The sequence below is a fragment of the Somniosus microcephalus genome, chromosome 3, assembly GCF_052327205.1.
Source record: "Somniosus microcephalus isolate GS21.2 chromosome 3, FLI_Smic_1.0, whole genome shotgun sequence".
Lineage (NCBI taxonomy): Eukaryota > Metazoa > Chordata > Chondrichthyes > Squaliformes > Somniosidae > Somniosus > Somniosus microcephalus.
Genome location: NC_140989.1, coordinates 105,102,051 through 105,123,085, shown reverse-complemented (window position 1 = coordinate 105,123,085; position 21,035 = coordinate 105,102,051). Strand labels below are relative to the sequence as shown.

The 21,035-nt window shown below is 50.3% G+C and overlaps 1 protein-coding gene across 10 annotated transcripts in view; it reads right to left on the bottom strand.

The window, feature by feature from the left end:
- The window catches only part of sanbr (SANT and BTB domain regulator of CSR), a 126,937-nt gene that overhangs the window by 30,004 nt on the left and 75,898 nt on the right, over positions 1-21,035 (bottom strand). The gene's annotated exons all lie outside the window — the stretch shown is intronic.

The following is a 21,035-nucleotide window of genomic DNA, read 5'->3' as shown; positions in this document are numbered from 1 at the left end:
GTGACCACCTTGTCAAGTTGATCAGTGAAAGACCATGACAGCTGAACAGGAATCTCAATCAGCAGCACAGGACCGAGAACACTGTTACAGTCTTGAGCATGTGCTGCACTAATTTCAGAGGGGGACACTCAGAAGAGTTAGGCAGCATAGTTTGTTGCATACTTTTAATTTTAGTGGCAAACCTTACAACACACAAACTATTTTCTACTTTTAACTTATTACAATTTGGTGCAATATAGCGAGGGGGGGTGGTGGGGTGAAGACAGATAAGAAATTTACAATATGTGGTTATGGAAACTACAGTCTTTGTAATGTTAACTCCCAATACTTCAGAGCACACTTACTGAACTGATAACAGCACCCTCTGTTGGACAGTCACTGAACTGAACTTCATCAATGACTTATCAAAACACTACTTTTAAAAACTGGCCATGATTCAGATAGCCACCAGTTGTAATTCTTGTAACCCTCAAAAATCCTTTGAAATAACAATTACGTTGACCAAGACACTATCAGCAAAATCTTGCTTTCTGCACTCCTTCTGCAAGAGTTATGGATTAGAAAATGTGCAGTAACTTCATAAAATGTATTTGACCAAGTACTTGGCAGAACCACCTTCATTGAAAATGTTTTTCAGAAGAACCTCAAAACAGGTATGGTCCTCAATCAAAGAGCAGCATAGGACACAGGCCAGCATACCAAAAATAGAAGAGTCATGCCATGTGCTTGGCCGAGGTTTCAGAGTACAGTATATATGGCAGACCGCACCAGCTTGTGGAGATACCAGATCAATAGCCTCCCTCAGGGACCAGTTCTAGCAAAACTCCTTTTTGTTCTGTCAACAAACTATGTGCCTGCAACCAGATTATGAAAATCCATCTAAGCTGATGACCGTGCCTTTGCTACTCAAGCTAGTGACTTTTCCATCCTGGAAACCACACTCACCAACAATATGAAACTTATAAGAACAAGGAGCAGGAGTAGGCCACACGGCCCTTCGAGCCTGCTCCGCCATTTAATAAGATCATGGCTGATCTTCCACCTCAAATCCACTTTCCCGTCCGTTCTCCATATCCCTCGATTCCCCTAGAGTCCAAAACCTATCTAGCTCAGCCCTTGAATAAACGCAACAACTCAGTATTCACAGCCCTTTCGGGTAAAGAATTCCAAAGATTCACAACCCTCTGAAGAAATTCCTCCTCATCTCAGTCTTAAATGGCCTACACCTTATCACGAGATTATGCCCCCAGTTCTAGACTCTCTAGCCAGGGAAACAACCTCTCAGCATCTACCCTGTCAATCCCCCTCAGAATTTTAAATGTTTCGATGAGATCACCTCTCATTCTTCTAAACTCCAGAGAGTATAGGCCCAATCTACCCCATCTCTCCTCAAAGGACAAGCCTCTCATCCCAGGGATCAATCTAGTGAACCTTCATTGCACCACCTCCAAGGCATGCATGTCCTTCCTCAGATAAGGAGACCAAAACTGTGCACAGTACTCCAGGTGTGGTCTCACCAAAACCCTGTACAATTGTAGTAAGACTTTCTTACTCTTGTACTTCAAACCCCTTGCAATAAAGGCCAAAATGCCGTTTGCTTTCTGAATTGCTTGCTTTACCTGCATGCTAATTTTCTGTGTTTCCTGCACGAGGGCACCTAAATCTCTCTGAACACCGACATTTAATAGTTTCCCACCATTTAAAAAATATTCTGTTTTTCTATTCTTCCTACGAAAGTGAATAACGTCACATGTCCCGAAATTATACTCCATCTGCCACCTTACTGCCCATTCACTTAATCTATCTATATCCCTTTGCAGGCTCTTTGTGTCCTCCTCACAGCTTACTTTCCCAACTAGCTTTGTATTGTCAGCAAACTTGGATACATTGCACTCGGTCCCTTCATCTAAGTCATTAATACAGATTGTAAATAGCCAACACTGAAGCATTGATCCTTGCGGCACCCCACTAGTTACAGCCTGCCAACTGGAAAATAACCCGTTTATCCCTACTGTTTTCTGTCCAATCACCAATTCTCGATCCATGCTAATACATTACCCCCAACCCCATGTGCCCTTATCTTGCTCAACAACCTTTTATGTGGTACCTTATAGAATGCCTTTTGGAAATCCAAATATACTACATCCACTGGTTACCCTTTATCTACCCTGCTAGTTACATCCTCAAAAAACTAATAAATTTCCCTTTCATAAAACCATGTTGACTCTGCCTAATCATATTGTGATTTTCTAAGTGCCCGGTTATCACTTCCTTAATAAGGGATTCCAGCATTTTCCAGACAACTGATGTCAGGCTAACTGGCCTGTAGTTCTCCGTTTTCTCTCTCCCTCCTTTCTTAAATAGCAGGGTTACATTTGCTACCTTCCAATCCGCTGGGACCGTTCTGGAATCTAGGGAATTTTGGAAGATCACAACCAATGCATCCACTATCTCTGCAGCCGCCTCTTTTAGAACCCAGGACTTAGGTCATCAGGTCCAGGGGATTTGTCAGCTTTTAGTCCCATTAGTTCCTCAAGTACTTTTTCTCTACTGATATTAATTACTTTAAGTTCTTCACTCCTCTTAGCCCCTTGGTTCCCCACTATTTTTGGTATGCATTTTGTGTCTTATACTGTGAAGACATATACAAAATGTTTGTTTGAAGTATCTTATGGTGAAGTACTGCCTGAAATGGCGTCTTCAACCAAGTACCAAAAAGACATTGGGCTAGATTTTCAGTATAGACAGTTTTGGGGCGCTAACCTTAGCGCCCGCCCGAAGTTAGCGCCCGCCCCAAAGTAGCGCCCCGTTGCCGGAAATTCAGTGGCTTCGCCCTAAGAGATTGGTGGAGCGCTAAAAGAGGCGTTCCACTCCTATCTTTAGGCGCTAAGAAGGCGGTCCAGAGGGATAGCGCCCAGGCGGGGCGCAGCGCGGTCATTTTTGGACTGACAGCAGACCCCGTGGCGCCGACCAGCTCTTAAAGGGGGAAGGGACGAATTGGTCTGCTGCCACGCCCTGCACACTGCAGCCTTGCAAAGAGGCCTCAACACTGCTGCTCAGCCCCAGGGAGTCATGGCAACGCCAGAGAAGGCGCGTCAGCGTGCCCTGCGCTTCTCAGAGGGTGATCTGGACATAATGGTCACAGCTCTGGAGGTGAGGCGCAAGATCTTGTTCCCAGAGAGTGGGAGGAATCCAACCCACCACGACTACACCAAAGCCTGGAAGCAGATCGCCCAGAGGGTGACGTTCACCGGCGATGCCCCCAGGACCCACAATGTCGTAAAAAATACAACGATCTGACCAGGATTGTGAAGGTGAGTAGCCTTTCCAGTCTCCTCCTCATTCTTGCATGTACACCTGACATGATGGGCAAAGGGAGCTGAAAGTCCTATTGGTCAGCCCTCAGCCAGCAGCATTGGGACAGTCATGAGCATCACATGGCCATTCGGCACTCTACACTTTGTCCAAGCTGTTCCACCATGGGAGGCAGTGCACACTACATCAGGGCTTCACTCTGTCCACGCTATTCCACCATGGGAGGCAGTGCACACTACATCAGGGCTTCACTCTGTCCACGCTATTCCACCATGGGAGGCAGTGCACACTACATCAGGGCTTCACTCTGTCCACGCTATTCCACCATGGGAGGCAGTGCACACTACATCAGGGCTTCACTCTGTCCACGCTATTCCACCATGGGAGGCAGTGCACACTACATCAGGGCTTCACTCTGTCCACGCTATTCCACCATGGGAGGCAGTGCACACTACATCAGGGCTTCACTCTGTCCACGCTATTCCACCATGGGAGGCAGTGCACACTACATCAGGGCTTCACTCTGTCCACGCTATTCCACCATGGGAGGCAGTGCACACTACATCAGGGCTTCACTGCGCACTTACAGCCCGTCCTTTCTCTTGCAGGCTAAAGTAGCATTTAATCGCCAGGCGCGTGCCAGGGGTGGCCGCGCCAAGCTGCAGAAGCTCACTTGGCTGGAGGAGCGCGTGTGTGTGCTCATGGGAGCCCGTGTGATTGTCCCCACAGCGTGCGGAGTATCCGACCCTCCACTGCCCGGCAATGGTAAGGACCTCGCCTTTTGGCCCTCTCGCGTCGCACTGGCCCATCCGAGCTACCTCCTTTGCCACTGTCCCACCAATGCGCTGAATGCCACCAGTCCTAACTCCCTCGCTGACGCCGTCTCCTCACTCTGAAGCTACTCTTGTGCATTCCTGCTTTCAGCTGGTGACGACCAGGACCCTGAAGCTGCCAGTGACAGCACCTCCGACCAGGAGGAGGAGGAGGAGCAAGCCGGACCTTCGGGGGAACAGTCACGTCCCGCAGGAGAGGAGGAAATGCTTGACACCTCCTCACTGGACGAGTGCCTGGAGGAACTGTCGCAGGGCAATGCAGCTTCTGGGACCAGTGGCGTCCAGCCACCCAGGAGCCGTGCGCGTGGCCCGCGGCCTTCCCCCCAAAGGGGGGAAGGATCAGAGGGGAGTGCTGCTGTTCGGCACACTCGCCGCCACCAACGCGGCAAGGGTCCCCTAGTTCGGCCCCCTCCTCCCCAGCGGGAGAGTCGCGACTCCAGTCCGGACACCTTCACCTCGGAGGAGGTGCGGAAGCTGGATAAGATGGCCGAGGATTCGGACCGGCGCCACACGGAGCTCATGAGCGTGGTGGGGCGCATGCCTGAGGCCATCGAGTCGCTGGCGACCAGTGTGCGCGAGTTCGGGGCAGCAACTGCCGCGAGTGGCCGCATGCTGACTGATGCCGTCAAGACCCTGACGGCTGTGATGCGCGCGCACGCCAGGACCACAGGGGCACTCACTGCTGCCACACGCGCTGTCTCAGGCAGGCATCGCCAGGGCAGCCACCGCGCTGGACCATCCCAGCAAGCCGCCCCTCGGCTGATTGTTGCGGATCCTGCAGTGCGGGCCCGGCCGAGTGCCACAGCACCAGCCAGCGCATCCCACACGCCAGCTGGCCCACATTGCGCCATCCGTCGCCGCCATTCCCCCATTGGGGCGTCAAGGGCAAGCGGCTGCAGCTGATGGTGGCCAGGCTCAGGTGCGCCACTCAGCAGACGGCCCCTCGAGGCCCAAACGCCGTGTAGGCCGCCCCCCAGCGGCATCTGGCGGAAGGGCATCTGAGCCTCAGGCACCTTCCCCCAGCCTCGCAGCAGCCACTGGGCAGAGCTTGCGAAGGAGCAGCAGGCCGGGCAGGGGAGGCAAAATGCTGGGCAAGGTCTCGCCCTCGCGGGCCACTCAGTAGAGGGTGTGCGCAGCTTTCCTTTTATATGGCGGTGGCCATCTTTATTTTGCCCATGGTTGTGTTGTTGGAGGGCTTATTTTTTGCGTTAGGCCGACATTGAGGCCCGGTTTGAAGAAAGGTGGAGTGACTCCTCCCCAGTTTGTGGGAGTGAGTCGTTTGTTGGGCTTTTTGTGGGGCCCGTTTATTGTTTTTGGGGATTCATGTGGGAAGGGCTTTTCATTTTTGTGTAATAAAATTTTTTTATTCATGCAGTCTCCATGGTTGTTCTTCTTAGTGTTTGTTGGCTTCGCCGGCTGAGGGGTTGCGGAGCGGCTGCATTCATCTTCCCTCATGGCCCCTGGCCATTCCCTGACAGGGGGCTTAGAAGTACCGTGTAATAAGGTGGCGTCGTGCGGCCCTTGGCCCTGGTCGCTCCCTCCTGGGAACGTACTCCTGCTCCTCCTCCTCCTCCTCATGCTCCTCCTCCTGAGGTGCTGGTCCAACGTCAGGTGGCAGTGCCTGAGTCCTGCGGATAGCCAGGTTGTGTAGCATGCTGCAAACCACCACAAATTGGGAGACCCGGTCCGGCGAATACTGGAGAGCTCCTCCGGAGCGATCAAGGCAGCGGAACCGCTGCTTGAGGACCCCAATAGTTAGCTCGATGATGTTGCGGGTGGTTTGATGGCTCTCGTTGTAGGCCTCTTCAGCAGCGGTCCTGGGCGCGCGGAGCGGGGTCATGAGCCAGGTGCACAAAGGATAGCCTTTGTCCCCGAGTAGCCATCCTCTTGGGGGAGGCTGTGCCTGGAACATGTCATGCACAGTACTCTGCCGCAGGATAAAGGCATCGTGGCTGCTGCCTGGGAAGCTGGCATTGACTGCCATGATGCGCTGCTTGTGGTCACAGACCAGCTGCACATTCAGAGAATGGTAGCCCTTCCTGTTGCGATACTGCTCGCCATGCTCCAGAGGGGCCCGCAAAGCCACATGCGTACAGTCAATGGCGCCCTGCACCAAGGGGAATTCCCCGAGTCTGGAAAATCCCAATGCGCGCTGATGCTGGCTCTCCAGGGCCATGGGGAAGGAGATGAATTGGCTTCTCCTTCTGAACAGTGCTTCGGTCACCTGGCGGATGCAGCGATGCGCGCCGTACTGGGAGATGTTTGCTATGTCCCCAGCAGCGTATTGGAAGGAGCCGGTGGCATAGAAGTTCAATGCCACCGTCACCTTCACTTCCACCGACAGAGACGTCCTGCACCTGAGCTTTGGCCGCAGATCTCGGCGAAGCAGGTGGCAGATCTCTGCAATCACCTCCTTTCGGAATCGGAGCCTTCTAACACATCGCGCGGTATAGCCTGACTGGGTAAGGCCTACGTGGCCGACGCCTGTAGCCCCCTCTGCCTCTAGCCAGGGCTGCCCCTCTCACAATGCGTCTGCGAGCCCTACGGACATGGAGCTGCAGCTCCGCGTTGGCACCCCGTGCAACCCCCATCAAATCCTGGCAAACACTCTAATTTCCAAAAGGCCACTTGCAGCGCTCTGGCCTGAGTCCAAAAATACCTGGCTCTTGCGGCTTGAAACCAGTTAGCTATCCTCCTTGTTGTGTCTCCAGAAATGCGTTGCACAAGACTGTTTTCTGAAAAAAGGCTGGCCTTTATACTGGAGAGTACGTCCCCTTTAATTTGCGCCCCCCGGGGCCCGCGCTGGTTGTGTTGCGTTCCTTTTTCCAAACGCTCCGGCCACCAGCCGCACAATGGGGCGGTCCGACTGAAGTTTGGAATCGGGGCGCACAAAGGGCGTTGCACGAGGATATGACGTCATTTTCTGCGCGCGCATCCGGGCGGGCGCTAAACTTTGCGCCGGCGCTAACGGGCAACTTAATTTGGGGCGGGGCGCAAACTGCGCTGCGCCTGGGCGCTACACGCATAGCGCCCGAAAAACACTTCTCTTAAGGCGCTAACTGCTGGCGCAAGCGACTGAAAATCTAGCCATTGTCTTTCACTTGCACTTGCACAAGTGTCACTTTTTTCCTCCCAAGCATGCTACGCTTACCACCACTGGTCATGTCTCAAATTACTCATATATAGTTGTGGTGATTATTCTTGTTTTATAAGAAGCATTGTAATTGGTTGCCTGTTTTCCTGCCTTGAGATATATGCTGTAAACCTATTGGTTAGTTGATGTCATGTGACCTGTGGTGGCCATCTTAAATTCAGTTCTCCACAGTCTGGTTGAGACTGGGAGCTTAAGATGTACTGCTGGTTTTTAAGGTTAATAAAGCCTAGCTTTTGAAAGGCAACTTACTTCTCATTTCAATAGTGTATCCCAAAATGTTATTTTCTGAAAGAATTTGTATTTGAATGTATCAATACTAACTGCTTCCATCGGATGCAAATTTTAAATTTGAGATGTCGAGGAACCGGGTGTCAATTTAGGTCAGCGAGCATAGTGGTGCAGGCTAGGATACGGGCAAGAGAGTTTTGGATGAGGTGAAGTTTCTGGAGGGTGGAGGATGGGAGCCCAGCCAGAAGAGCATTGGAACAGTCAAGTCTGGAGGTAACAACAGCACAGATGAGGGTTTCAGCAGCAGGTGCGATGGAGTAGGAGCAGTGATGGACGATGTTATGGAAGCAGGTGATCATTGCGATGGAGAGGATATGGGGTCAGAAGCTCAGCTTGGGATCAAACAGAATGCCAAGATTGCAAACAGTCCTCTTCAGAGAGTGGCCAGGGAGCAGGTTGAAATCTGAGGCGAGGGTACAGAGTTTGTGGCTTCGGTCTTCCCATTGTTTAACTGGAAGAAATTGTGGCTCATTCTGAGCTGGATGTTGGACAAGCAACCTCACAACACAGAGGCAGTGGAAGATTCGAGGTGGTGGAGTGGTAAAGCTGGGTATCATAAGCAGACACATGGAACCTGATGCCATGTCTTCGGATAATGACACCAAGGGATAGTATGTAGATGAGGAAAATGAGGAAACCAAGGATAGATAATTGGAGGAATTGAGGTAAAAGTGCTCTGGTTATGATTGGCTAGGTAAGAGTGGAACCAAGTGAGGGCAGTCCCACATAGCTGGACAACAGATGAGAGGAGTTGGAGGAGGGTGGTATCAAAGGCTGCAGAGAGATGGAGAAGGGCAAAAAGGGATAGTGCACCATGGTCACAGTCCGCCACAGAAGATGTTATTTGTGACTTTAATTAGGGATTATAGAACCATAGGGCTAGATTTTCGGGGAGCAGTCAGGCAGGGTTTCAGGCGTGGGGGGGGGGGGGGGGGGGAATCCCAACTTTGGGGGTCCCGACACCATCCCGCCCGAAACCCCGTCCCACGTAAGTTTCAGGGGTGGCAGGTACCTGCCCCACACTGGGACTCGCCGAAACCAGGCGGGAAGGGATTAGTGCCAATTAACTGCCTGTTAACAGGTAGTTAACAGGCAGTTTTTAGCCTAATCCCCATTTTGAGGGGTTTCGTGTGGGTTTCCCGACAGCTCTAAACCACGCCAGGTTAGCGAGGTGGGCCGTCGGGTTGAATGAGTTGGAGGGGTCGCGATGTCGGCGCTCAGGTGAGTGATGGGTGCATGAGTGTAAAGATAAGTGTGTTTGGTGTGTCTAAAGTGTGTAAAGAACTTTTACTTACCTTCACAGCCTTTCTACCTGTAGCCGTCGGGAGCCCAGCACTCAGCCGGAACTGAAAGCTGAACGGCTGCGATCAGTCAAAAGTGACAGCCTTCAGCTTTTAGTGCTGCTGAGATTTCTAAATGAGTCTGCGTAGAAGGACTCATCTTAGAAATCAGACTGTCAGTGTTTGACAACTTCAAACAGCTGTGAAACACTGATATTTCATCTGTCAGAAATCTTGACAGATGAAATTTCAGTCTGTGACGTCACCTGTTGCCGGGTGGCCCTTAATTGGTCTGCTGAGCCCGCTGGGCGGGCTCAACAAGGTCAATCAAGGGAAAATCGTGCGGATTGGCCGGATTAAGTAGGCGGGTCAGAAACCCAAAAGGGGAAGTCCCGCCTTTTTCCCCCGACAGGTTCGACAAAATCGACCCCATAGAATCTTACAGCACAGGAGGAGGTTGTTCAGTCCATTGTACCTGCTCTTTGAAAGAGCTATTTAATTAGCCCCACTCCCCCAATGTTTCACTGCTGTGGCACTGATTGAAGAGATTCAGACATGGAGTTGCAGGAAAGATGAGCACGGATCTGGGTGGTGACAACATTGTCCAATACTTTGGAGAAGGGTACGGCGGTATAGTGGCTATGTTACTGGACTGGTAATTCAGTAGGCCTGGGCGAATGATCCAGAGACATGAGTTCCCCACAGCAGCTGGGGAATTTAAATTCAGTTAATTAAATAAATCTGGAATAAGCAGCTAGTATCAGTAATGGTGACCATGAAACTACTGGGTTGTCCTAAAAACCCATCTGGTTCACTAATGTCCTTTACGGAAGAAAATCTGCTGTCCTTACCCAGTCTGGCCTATATGTGACTCCAGACCCACAGCAATGTGGTTGACTTAACTGCCCTCTGCAGTTCAAGGCGGCAGCTCACCGCCATCTTCTGAAGGGCATTTTGGGATGGGCAATAAATGCTGGCCTTGCTAGCAAGGCCCACATCCTATGAACGAATAAAAAAAAAGTAGTTTGCAAGAACAGAGGGCCGAGGGTGGGTGATGACAGTAGTTTTGAAAGGGGCAGGGGGGGGGGGGGGGCGCGGGGACGAGAGAATACTTGGCGAGAGAACCATTTACAATGTCAGCTAACATGGGGGCCATGAAGAGAAGCTAGATGGTCAGCAATTTAGGGGAACGGGCTTGATAAAGCAGGAGGTGGTCTTATGGACAAAATGAGTTTGGAGAGGGGAGATAAGAAATTAGAGAAAGACACAGGCTCAGGGCTTGGACAGATGGCCTTGTCTGTGATCAAGAGGATGGGAATAGAGAAGCAACGTGCGATGGCAAGGTTGAGGGGGTGGCCAAGAATATGGGTAGGAGAGTTTATACAAATGGAGAATAGGAAGGCAGTGCAATCAAAGGAGAGAGCGCTCAAAATTGAAATCATCAAAAATGAGGAAGTGCTCAGTGCAGAGGCAGATAGGGCAAAAGAAATGAGGAGATCTCTGAGAAACCTGGGTTGGGGCTTGGGGAGGTAGAAGAGAACAAAGGGGGAGAAATTCAGTATCGCCCCGTTTGGGGCGTAAGTATCGGCCGGGCGCAAAATTTCGCGCCCGGCGCAAATTATCGCCACCTGGTAAATTGGCCTGCTTCACCCCAGGAGGTGCTTGGAGCGCTAAAACAGGTGCTGCACGACTGTCAAGACGCTAAACCGGAGGAGCAAGGCGTTACCTCCGAGGGCGGGCGCAGCCAGTTAGCGATTGGACACAGACACGCTGGCGTCGGTCAGCTCTTAAAGGGGAGGGTCGATCTGGACTTGCAGCCACACCCTGCGCTTCGGAGCGCTGAATCTCGGCCTGGACAGACCTGTTGCCACATCCTTAAGCCAATTGTAGTGTATGTACCTTTAAGAGCCCCTGTGTACTGTAATACCTGTAGTGACCACTCGGGTACATAAGCCTGTATAGCGTCTTGTATCTTTTAGTTCACCTCCAGACTTTGTTCAGTAAACACCTGTTAAACCAACTCCTGCATTCCGTGTCTCCATTAACACACGGATACAACAGTGGTGACGAATTGGAAACGGACTTACCTGCAATTCGGCAGCACCTCAAGGAGATCGATTCCTCAGACGAAGGTCGAAGGGGGAAAAAAAAAAAAAGTGGTTTCACCAGCTAGCCAAGCTGGTGGCAGCTACTGCACTAATCCTTCCTGGGCGGCGGGCTGGGGCTCGATCGGGTGGCTCTGCAGCAGGGCCGAGCGAGTCGGAAGGCGGAGGCAAACAGAGACGGAGGGTGGAGCACTCGGGAGACGGCCGGCGCTGCAAAGCAGGTCGGCGTTCGGACCAAGCAGAGGGAGGGAAAAGTCCCAGAGAGTCTGGCGAGAACGAGTCTCCAACTATTAAAAATATCGGTGTAAATAAAAACCGCGGAGAACAGCGTTGTCAGCAGCGGCGGGAAAGCGCGGGAGGCGCCATTTTTTCTCGGCAGGGAAGAAAGGAAAGCGCGGGAGGCGCCATTTTTGATTTTCAGGATGCCTAAGACTGGCAATATTACTGCTTTCGATAGTGATAGAGGATTGGACCACATATGTGGAAAGAGTGGAGGTATATTGCACAGCGCATGAAGTAGAGGATGATAAAAAGGCATCGGTACTTCTAAATCTGATGGGCGCAAGGACATACGGGCTGTTACGAAACTTAATCACTCCAGCCAAACCGATGGACAAGAATTTTAAGGAGATTGTTGATACCCTACAGGAGCACTTAAACCCAACACCGCTGCTGATAGCGGAACGATTCAAATTCTTCAGGAGGAATCAGCACAAGAATGAAAGTAACGCTGATTACCTCACCGAATTAAGAAAGCTGTCAAAGCACTGCCAATTCGGGGCAGGACTGGCAGATTCTCTACGAGACAAATTCGTCTGTGGTCTCCTAAGTGAAGGAACACAGAAAAGGCTACTTTCCGAGAAAGATTTGACACTGGACAAGGCTTTCAGTGTGGCTGTATCATACGAAGCAGCAGCAAGAGGAGCTGCAGAGATACAGCAAAAGCCACAGGACTTCGGCACCCATGAAATGACACGGGGTTTCGAGAGATGTTATCGCTGCGGCAGATCCACCCATGACCAGAGGGACTGCTGGTTCAAGGACAAAGCATGCAGGCAATGCGGAAAGATGGGACACATTGCATGTGTATGCCGATCTGGAAACAAAAAATCCACTGACAGAAAAAAAATCAATAAGGAAAAGTACAGAAAGGTACAAATGATGACGAACAGTAGCTCCGAAGACCAGAAGAGCGATAGCGACTCCGGAAACAAGAGACTAAGCTGTCTCAAATTACATAATGTAATTGCCAAAGAAGATTACCAGACCATTTGGGTTACCCTCACGATAGCAGGGTCCCCAGTTAAAATGGAGCTAGATACAGGATCAGCTCTGACCATCATAAGTCGACGAGATTACGAGCGGCTATTTCCGCATATACCTTTGAAAGACACATCCATTATCTTGAAGACATATACAGGGCAGAAAGTATACCCCAGAGGGAAAATAAGGGTGCCTGTTGTATACAACGACAAAGAAATACAGAAGTTGTATTTATACGTTCTGCAAGATGGTGGTCCACCGCTGCTGGGACGTGAATGGATCAGGAAGATACGTTTAGACTGGCACTCCATTCAGGCACTGACGGTGACCAGTAAGAAAAAAAAATGATGATGACGTCATACCTGAACGATTAAAAGACATCTTGGCTAACGCCAAAGAAGTGTTTCAACAGGAACTAGGAACCGTGAAAGGCGTCACCACCTCAATAAAAGTGGAAGATGCGGCAATTCCCAAGTTTTTTAAGGCAAGGCCGGTGCCATACGCAATTCGTCCAGCAGTCGAGGCAGAGCTGGAGAATTTGGAAAAAGCAGGCGTGTTATCCAAGGTAGATTGGAGCGAGTGGGCAACACCCATCGTCCCGGTCATGAAGAAAACGTTGAATAATGATAAATCTGAAGAACAGAGAAAAATTCGCATCTGTGGGGACTTCAAGGTGATGGTAAACCCGGTCCTTCACACGGTACAGTATCCTCTTCAGAGGATAGAAGATATTTTCGCCTCACTATCCGGAGGGAAACGTTTCACCAAAATTGACTTGGCACAGGCATATCTACAGATGGAGGTTGAGGAGGCCTCTAAAAAGTATCTCACGATAAACACACACAAAGGCCTGTACCAGTACAATCGACTGGTTTTCGGAGTAGCATCAGCTCCAGCTATCTGGCAAAGAGCTATGGAGCAAGTCCTGCAAGGGATTCCGGGGACTCCATGCTACCTAGACGACATCCTTGTAACAGGAGAAAACGACAACGAGCACCTTGCCAATTTGGAGCAGGTGCTCACTAGGCTGAGAGAACGGGGCCTACGAGCAAATCGCCCCAAGTGCGAATTTTTCCAGAAACAAATATCATATTGTGGCCATATAATTAACGAAGAAAGGTTGCATAAGTCACCTGAAAAAATTGAAGCGGTCATAAAAGCCCCAGCACCCGAAAATATCTCACAATTAAGGTCGTTCCTGGGATTGATAAATTACTATCATAAATTTTTACCGAACCTGTCAACTGTTCTGCACCCTCTTAACGAACTGCTACAAACGGGAGTAATTTGGAAATGGAGCGAAGACTGTAAACGTGCCTTCCATAAATGCAAAGGCTTGATCACGTCCAAGGAAATGTTGGCTCATTACAACCCATCACTGCCAATCAGACTGGCGTGCGATGCATCCCCTTACGGCGTAGGAGCGGTATTATCGCATAGATTCCCTGATGGCTCGGAGCGGCCGATAGCTTTTGCGTCACGCTCATTGAACTCAGCTGAGCGTAACTATGCCCAGATCGACAGGGAAGCACTCAGCCTGGTGGGGGGAATGAAGAAATTCAACCATTACCTACACGGACAAAAATTTACCATCAACCCCTCGTCTCCATATTCAACCCTAAAAAGGGCGTTCCCATTATGACAGCGCAAAGGCTACAGAGGTGGTCCCTTTTCCTAGGGGCACACCAATACAACATAGAATACAAAGGATCAAAACAGCATGGGAATGCTGACGGTTTATCGTGCCTACCGTTGCCAACGGTAGAAGAGGCACCTACAGTGGACCCAGTGGAGGTGTTCCACTCAACCATAGTGGAATGTCTACCAGTAACAAATTCTACCATTGAAAAGGAAACAAGAAATGACCCGACTCTCTCACGAGTCTACGATTTAACAGTGAAGGGATGGCCAGCACATGGCGAACCACTGTTGCCAGCATTCTCGCAAAGAGGAGAACAGCTGTCAGTGTGCCGAGGAACCTTGATGTGTGGATCCAGAGTGGTGATTCCACCCAAACTCCAGGATAAAGTGCTAAAGGAGCTTCACGAGGGGCATCTGGGTGGAGTGAAAATGAAGAACCTAGCCAGAGCGTTTGTGTGGTGGCCAGGAATCGATGGAGACATCGAAGAAATGACCAAGAGCTGTCTAGGATGCCAGAAGGTCCAAAACGCCCCACCACAAGCCCCTCTACATCCATGGGAGTGGCCCTCATCTCCATGGCAAAGGGTACATATTGACTTTGCTGGTCCATTTATGGACTCAATGTTCTTAATCGCGGTTGATGCACACTCCAAGTGGCCGGAGGTAATAAAGATGTCCTCCACCACCACGGAAAAAACCACCACAGTATTAAGGACCACATTTGCCAGGAATGGGCTGCCTGAACAGATCTGTTCTGATAATGGACCGCAATTTGTGTCCGAAGAATTCAGGAAGTTCTTAAAAAAACAATGGGGTTAAGCACTACACGTCCGCCCCATACCATCCCGCCACCAATGGATTAGCTGAAAGGTTTGTCCAGACCTTCAAGAAGGCCATAAAGGCCATGGGTAATGAAGACATAAAACTACAACATAAGGTAGATAACTTCTTGTTTGCGTACAGGAATGCAACACATGTGGTTACAAACCAAACTCCCGCCATGATGTTTTTCAATAGAAGACTAAGATGCCAGCTGGATTTGATCAAGCCAAACATCAGAAGGGACGTAGAGAACTGGCAATTTCAAGGCATGAATGAAAGGCCAACTAGAACCTTCCAGATAGGTCAACAAGTTTTGGCCCAGGACTACCATACCGAGAAATGGCAGCCTGGAACTATTTGCACATGACTAGGACCGCTGATGTATACCGTGGACATTGGTGAAAGCATAATAAGGCGCCATGCTGACCAGATCATAGAATCATCCGAAAAGGGACAACCTACACCACAACTCTATACGCCTAATGAAGCAGAGATACCCATAGTATCTACCTCCGATCCGGTGATACTGGAACCAGATGAACCCGACACTGGCATTCAAGCCGAATCGACCTTGCCAAAAGAACCTACTACACCACCGAAAACTACTACACCACCGAGGCGTTATCCAGACCGAGTCAGGAAGCCTCCAGAGACTGACTTATAATTGATTAACTGCAGCAAATGTGTAGATTATTGTTCTTGTAAACATGTTAATTAATGATTACTTAAAATGTTATGTACTAATTATCTAAAAGGGGAGGAATTGTAGTGTATGTACCTTTAAGAGCCCCTGTGTACTGTAATACCGGTAGTGACCACTCAGGTATATAAGCCTGTATAGCGTCTTGTATCTTTTAGTTCACCTCCAGACTTTGTTCAGTAAACACCTGTTAAACCAACTCCTGCATTCCGTGTCTCCATTAACACACGGATACAACACCAAGGACCCATGGAGGGGGCCAGGGAGCGAGCGCAGCGGTTCAGCGAGGGGGCCTTGGAGGTTCTGGTTGGCGCGGTGGAGCACAGGCGAACTCTCCTGTACCCGGACAATGGCAGGAGGCTGCTGCCCAGCGAATATCGAAAAGCTTGGAGGGAAGTGGCTCACAGAGTGACCTCCAGTAGCATGGTGCCTAGGACCCCTGTGCAATGCAGGAAGAAGTTCAACGACCTCACTTGTGTCATCAGGGTGAGTGCCCTTTTCAGAATCCTCTTCATCCCTGCATGTCGACCTCACTTTATGGCCAAAGGCCCAATGTCCAGCCCTCATCCAGCACCTATGGCCCTTTCAGGAAACTCTCACGCACTTTCAGCACTTTACACACTGTCATCATCATCATTGGCGACCACTCGGATTCGAGTATGGTATGTCCTTCATCAGTCATCTACTTGTGGGTCTTCAGGTGGCTGTGGAGTCCAATCCGAGATCCACAGACTCTACTAGTGTGGGCATGCAAGACTATTGGTAGTAACTGGAGTATGGCTCTTAAGTTGTTGTCTCTCCTTACGGCGCTGGCGTTTATCCTCAGCGGCACGCTGGAGATTCTTTTCATGTAGTGCGGCACTGTTGTGGATGCATTTTCTCCAATTGTCTCGGTCCAGTGCGATTTCCTCCCAGTTATTAATATCGATATGGAACTTAAGGATTACTTTGATGTTATCTTTGTAACGCTTCTTTTGACCACCAGGAGACCTCTGCCCTTCCTTCAACTGGGAGTACAGAACCTGTTTTGGGAGACGTGAGTCTGACATGCGAATGATATGTCCAATCCATCGGAGTTGATGCTGCATGATGAGCGTCGTGATGCTGTAGATATTGGCCTCTTCAAGTATACTCCAGTTGGTATGCTTGTCCTCCCAGCTGACCCTCAAGATTTTGCGTAGAGAGCGTTGGTGATATTACTCTAAGGCTTTGAGATGTCTACTGTACGTAGTCCAGGTTTCAGCTCCATATAAAAGGGTGGGAAGGATGATGGCTTTGTATACAAGAATTTTAGTTTGGACTTGGAGGTCATGATTTTCAAAGACTCTCCTCCTCAGTTTAGAAAAGGCTGCACTTGCACAACTCAGGCGGTGATGGATTTCAGAATCAATGTCAGCTTTGGAGGATAAATGGCTACCAAGATATGGAAAGGTGTTGACATTTTCAAGGGTGTTATCAATCTTTATAGAGGGAGGAGTTGCAAGCTGATTAGGTGATGGCTGGTGGAGCACCTGGGTTTTCTTTATATTCATGGTGAGGCCCAGAAGTTTGTAGGCTCTGGAAAAAGCATTCAAGGTGTTTTGTAGATCATGCTCGGAAAGAGCTGTGATGGCGTTATCATCTGCATACTGTAACTCCATAATGGTAGTGATGGAGACTTTGCTCTTGGCCTTGAGCCTGTTGAGATTGAAAAGTCGGCCATCAGTACGGTAAAGGATTTGAATTCCGGTGGGCAGATCATTGCCGATGAGATGGAGGATAACTGAGATGAACACTGCAAAAAGGGTTGGAGCAATGATGCAGCCCTGTTTTACTCCTGTCTCAACTGTAAAGGGCTCCGAAATAGAACCGCTGCTGCTGAGAACTGCTGCGGACATGCTGTCATGTAGCAGCCTCAGAACTAAGATGAATTTAATCGGGGCAACCAAGCTTAGACAAGATATGCCATAAAGTCTGGCGGTGGACAGTGTCAAAAGCTTTAGTTAAGTCTATGAAAGCTATTAACAGTGGTTGCTTTTGTTCACAGCATTTCTCCTGTAATTGACGTGCTGTGAAGATCATATCAGCTGTTCCTCTGGATGGTCGGAAACCACACTGCGACTCCGGAAGCACCTCCTCAGATAACGGCAAAGGTCCGTTAGCAAGGACACGGGCAAGCACTTTTCCTGTGGAAGAAGGGAGATACCTCGGTAGTTACCACACACTGACTTTCCCCCCTTTTTAAAGATAGTAACAATCAAAGCGTCTGAGATCTTGTGGAATTTCTTCCTGCTGCCATATTTTTTATTTTTATTTTTTTATTTTTTTTTAAAGGAGGAAGGCATGTATGTGTCAGGAGCTCAGGGCCACCTTTAAGGGTTTCTGCTGGAATCCCATCTGAGCCGGCAGCTTTGTTGTTTTTCATGGACCTGATGGCATTCTGCACTTCTACAATGTTTGGGGGTGCCCCCATTTCCTCCCTTTCTGGTCTCTGCAGTAATTGATTGATGGACTCCAGATCTGCGCTACTGTGTCAGTTGAGCAGTTCTTGAAAATGCTCCCTCCATCTTGTGTCAATTGCCTCCTTGTCCTTCAGCAGAGTTAAACCGTCCTTAGAGCGCAAGGGGTTTAAGCCACGGTAGCTTGGTCCGAAAACTGCCTTGGTGGCACTGAAGAAGCCTCTGGAGTCCCCAGTATCAGCCATACGTTGTATTTCTAGGGGCTTTTGAGACCACCAGTTGTTCTTCATCTCCCTTATTCTCTGCTGGACATCTGCCTTAACTCTAGCATGAGCCTCTCTTTTGGCCTTGCTGCTGATGTTGTTTTGCCAGACGCAGAAAGCTTTCCTTTTCCTTTCTATGAGCTGCTCAATTTCTGAGTCGTTCTCATCAAACCAGTCCTGATGTTTTCTGGACTTGAAACCGAGTATGTTCTGGGAGGTGTTGAGGATAGTGGCTTTCAGCAGTTCCCAATGTTCTCCAGTATCATGTGGGTATTCCTTTGGAAGACTTTGCCCGATGGAATCCTGAAAGCACTGCTGTATGGCAGTGTCCTCAAGACATTCAATGTTTAATTTTGGCCGGAACTGCTTCTTCTGAGCACGTATCTTGGGCTTTAGTTTGAGGGACATAGTTGCTTGGATAAGGCGATGATCTGTCCAGCAGTCATCAGTGCTGAACATGGCCCTAGTGACCAGAACATCACGACGATCCCTTGCCCGTACAATGACATAGTCAATGAGATGCCACAATTTTGAGCGGGGGTGCCTCCAGGAGGTTTTGTACTTGTTTTTTTGTCGGAAGAAAGTGTTTGTGATTATGAGGTTGTGCTCAGCACATTTAGTGAGAAGAAGTAGTCCGTTTGAATTGGACTTGCCGATGCCCTCTTTTCCTATGATGCTGGTAATCCCGACCGACCCTGGCATTGAAGTCCCCAAGAAGAATTACTTTATCGTCTTTTGGGATACCAGACAAGGTTTTATCCAGGTCAGCATAGACGATCTCCTTTACTTCATCTAGCGAATCCAAGGTGGGAGCATAAGCACTCACAACTGTTGCCATCTGATTGTTGGATAGGGTTAGACGCATTTTCATGAGGCGTTCATTGATTCGCACAGGAAATTCGGAGAGTTGGCTAACAAGTTCATTTTTGATGGCAAATCCAACTCCATGGATCCGGGGGTTTTCCGTTGGCTTCCCTTTCCAGTAGAATGTGTAACCCCCCTTCTCCTCCTTCAGTTGACCTTCTTCTGCTAGTCGAGTTTCAGATAGGGCCGCTATATCAATGTTGCATCGTTTCAGCTCTCTGCATACGATGGCCGTCCTTCTCTCCGGTCGATCACTTGTTGCACTGTCTACTAGTGTCCGCACATTCCATGCTCCGAAGTTCAATTTTCTGTCTTTAGGACCGCATTTTGGTGACCCCTCTGGATGTGGTATTCCAGACAGGGTGTTATTGTGGCAGGCTATTTTTGGGGCACCTTTTCTAGCCCCCTCCCTGTTCAGGGTGAGCAGAGCGGATCCTAAATAGGGCTGCTCAGTCGTGGATGTAGCTGCCGGGGGGCTCCCCTGCCTTGATCCAGGAGCCCGACGACTGAATCAGACACCCACCGCCAAGTGTGCCAGCTTGTGATTAGGAGCTTCCAGACCCCTCAATCCTGCCCCCATCACCACTTACTGATCGCCACAGGACTTTACGCTGGCGTGTTGTAGAGGTAAATGTAGATCCCTCTGAAGGACGCCTGTGCGTGGTATCTTTTAGCATGGGGTGGTTGGTGCACAGCCAGCCACCACACGATCCTTGACAGAAAAGGGGCCAGGGTCCAGTGGCAAGGAAAAACCGAGACGACTGGAGACCCCTCTCTGCTGCAGCCTTCTTCCGCCTTCACAGCCGTTGTGGTGCTTCTCGCAGCCCCTGAACCAAAGTGACTCAGTTACCACGGTCATCTGCCTGTTCCACCATTGAGGACTTGGTATGGATCACACTTCGTAAGGGCTAGTCGACCATGGGAGGCATTGCAGCCAAGATCAGGGCTGCACACTGTACTCAGAGCCCGTCCTCTCTCTCTTGCAGGGCAAGCTGGCGCATAACGGGAGGCAGCAGCAACGGACCAGGGGAGGCCGGCCTCGCCTTCAAGCCCTGACCGATCTGGAGCAGCGAGTCCAGCGGATTATGGCAGGCCGGATGATTGGCCCCGTCGCCACTGGAGATGCCGACCCCGTTATGGACAGCAATGGTAAGGTCATCACTTTTTGACCTCTCTCCTTCCACTTGTTCCTCACACCAGCATCCTTTGCCACCTTCGAGCCAAATCAGTACATTGCAGCACTCATGCCTCCCTTGCTGCCACCCTGTCCTCACGCTAAAGCCATTCTTGTACCTCCCTGCTTTCAGGTGCTGATTCGCCAGGTGAGGAGGCGGGCCCTCAAGTTGCCACGGTGAGTGATTCTGAAGGTGATGACGAGGAGGAAGCCGGACCATCAATGCCACCCTCAGCTGAGGCAGCCCATGGCCATAATGGGGACTCGTCTTCCCTGGAGGGGAATGGTCTGATGAGGGTGAAGCTCCAGGACCCAGCGGGCTGCAGCAACACGAGGGGGATAGGGAAGCTCGGCGACCTTCTCCCCGGAGGGAGAGTCTGGCCTCGAGTCCTGCTCCAGTGACGCAGAGGAGGTGCGGCTCCTCGCTGAAATGAGCGCCCAGGCGGAGCACAGGCACACTGAGCTCATGGCTGCAGTGGCAAGGGTGCCCGAATCCATTGAATTACTGGCAAGGAGTGTCCAGGACTTCGGCGCAGCACAGGCAAGGAGTCTCCAGGACTTCAGCGCAGCACAGACGGCTGCCAAGCAATTGCTTAGTGCTGCAATGCAGTCAGTGGCTGGTCTCATGCAGACGCAGATTAAGGCCACACGAGCACTGACTGCTGCCACCCTCGCTGGATCGGGCAGGATTCGCCGGGGCCCTCATCGCGTCGCAGCAGGCCAGCAATCTGTGCTTCAGCAGATTACTCCGCATGCTGCAGTGCTGCCCCGTGGGAGTGCCAGTGTGTTGGCCGAACAGGGAGTTGCTGTCCTCTCTCACGATGACAGCATTCCTGCTGCCAGCACTGTCACTTCTCCACTGCAGCTGCCACCACCTGTAGGACAGACTGGTGCC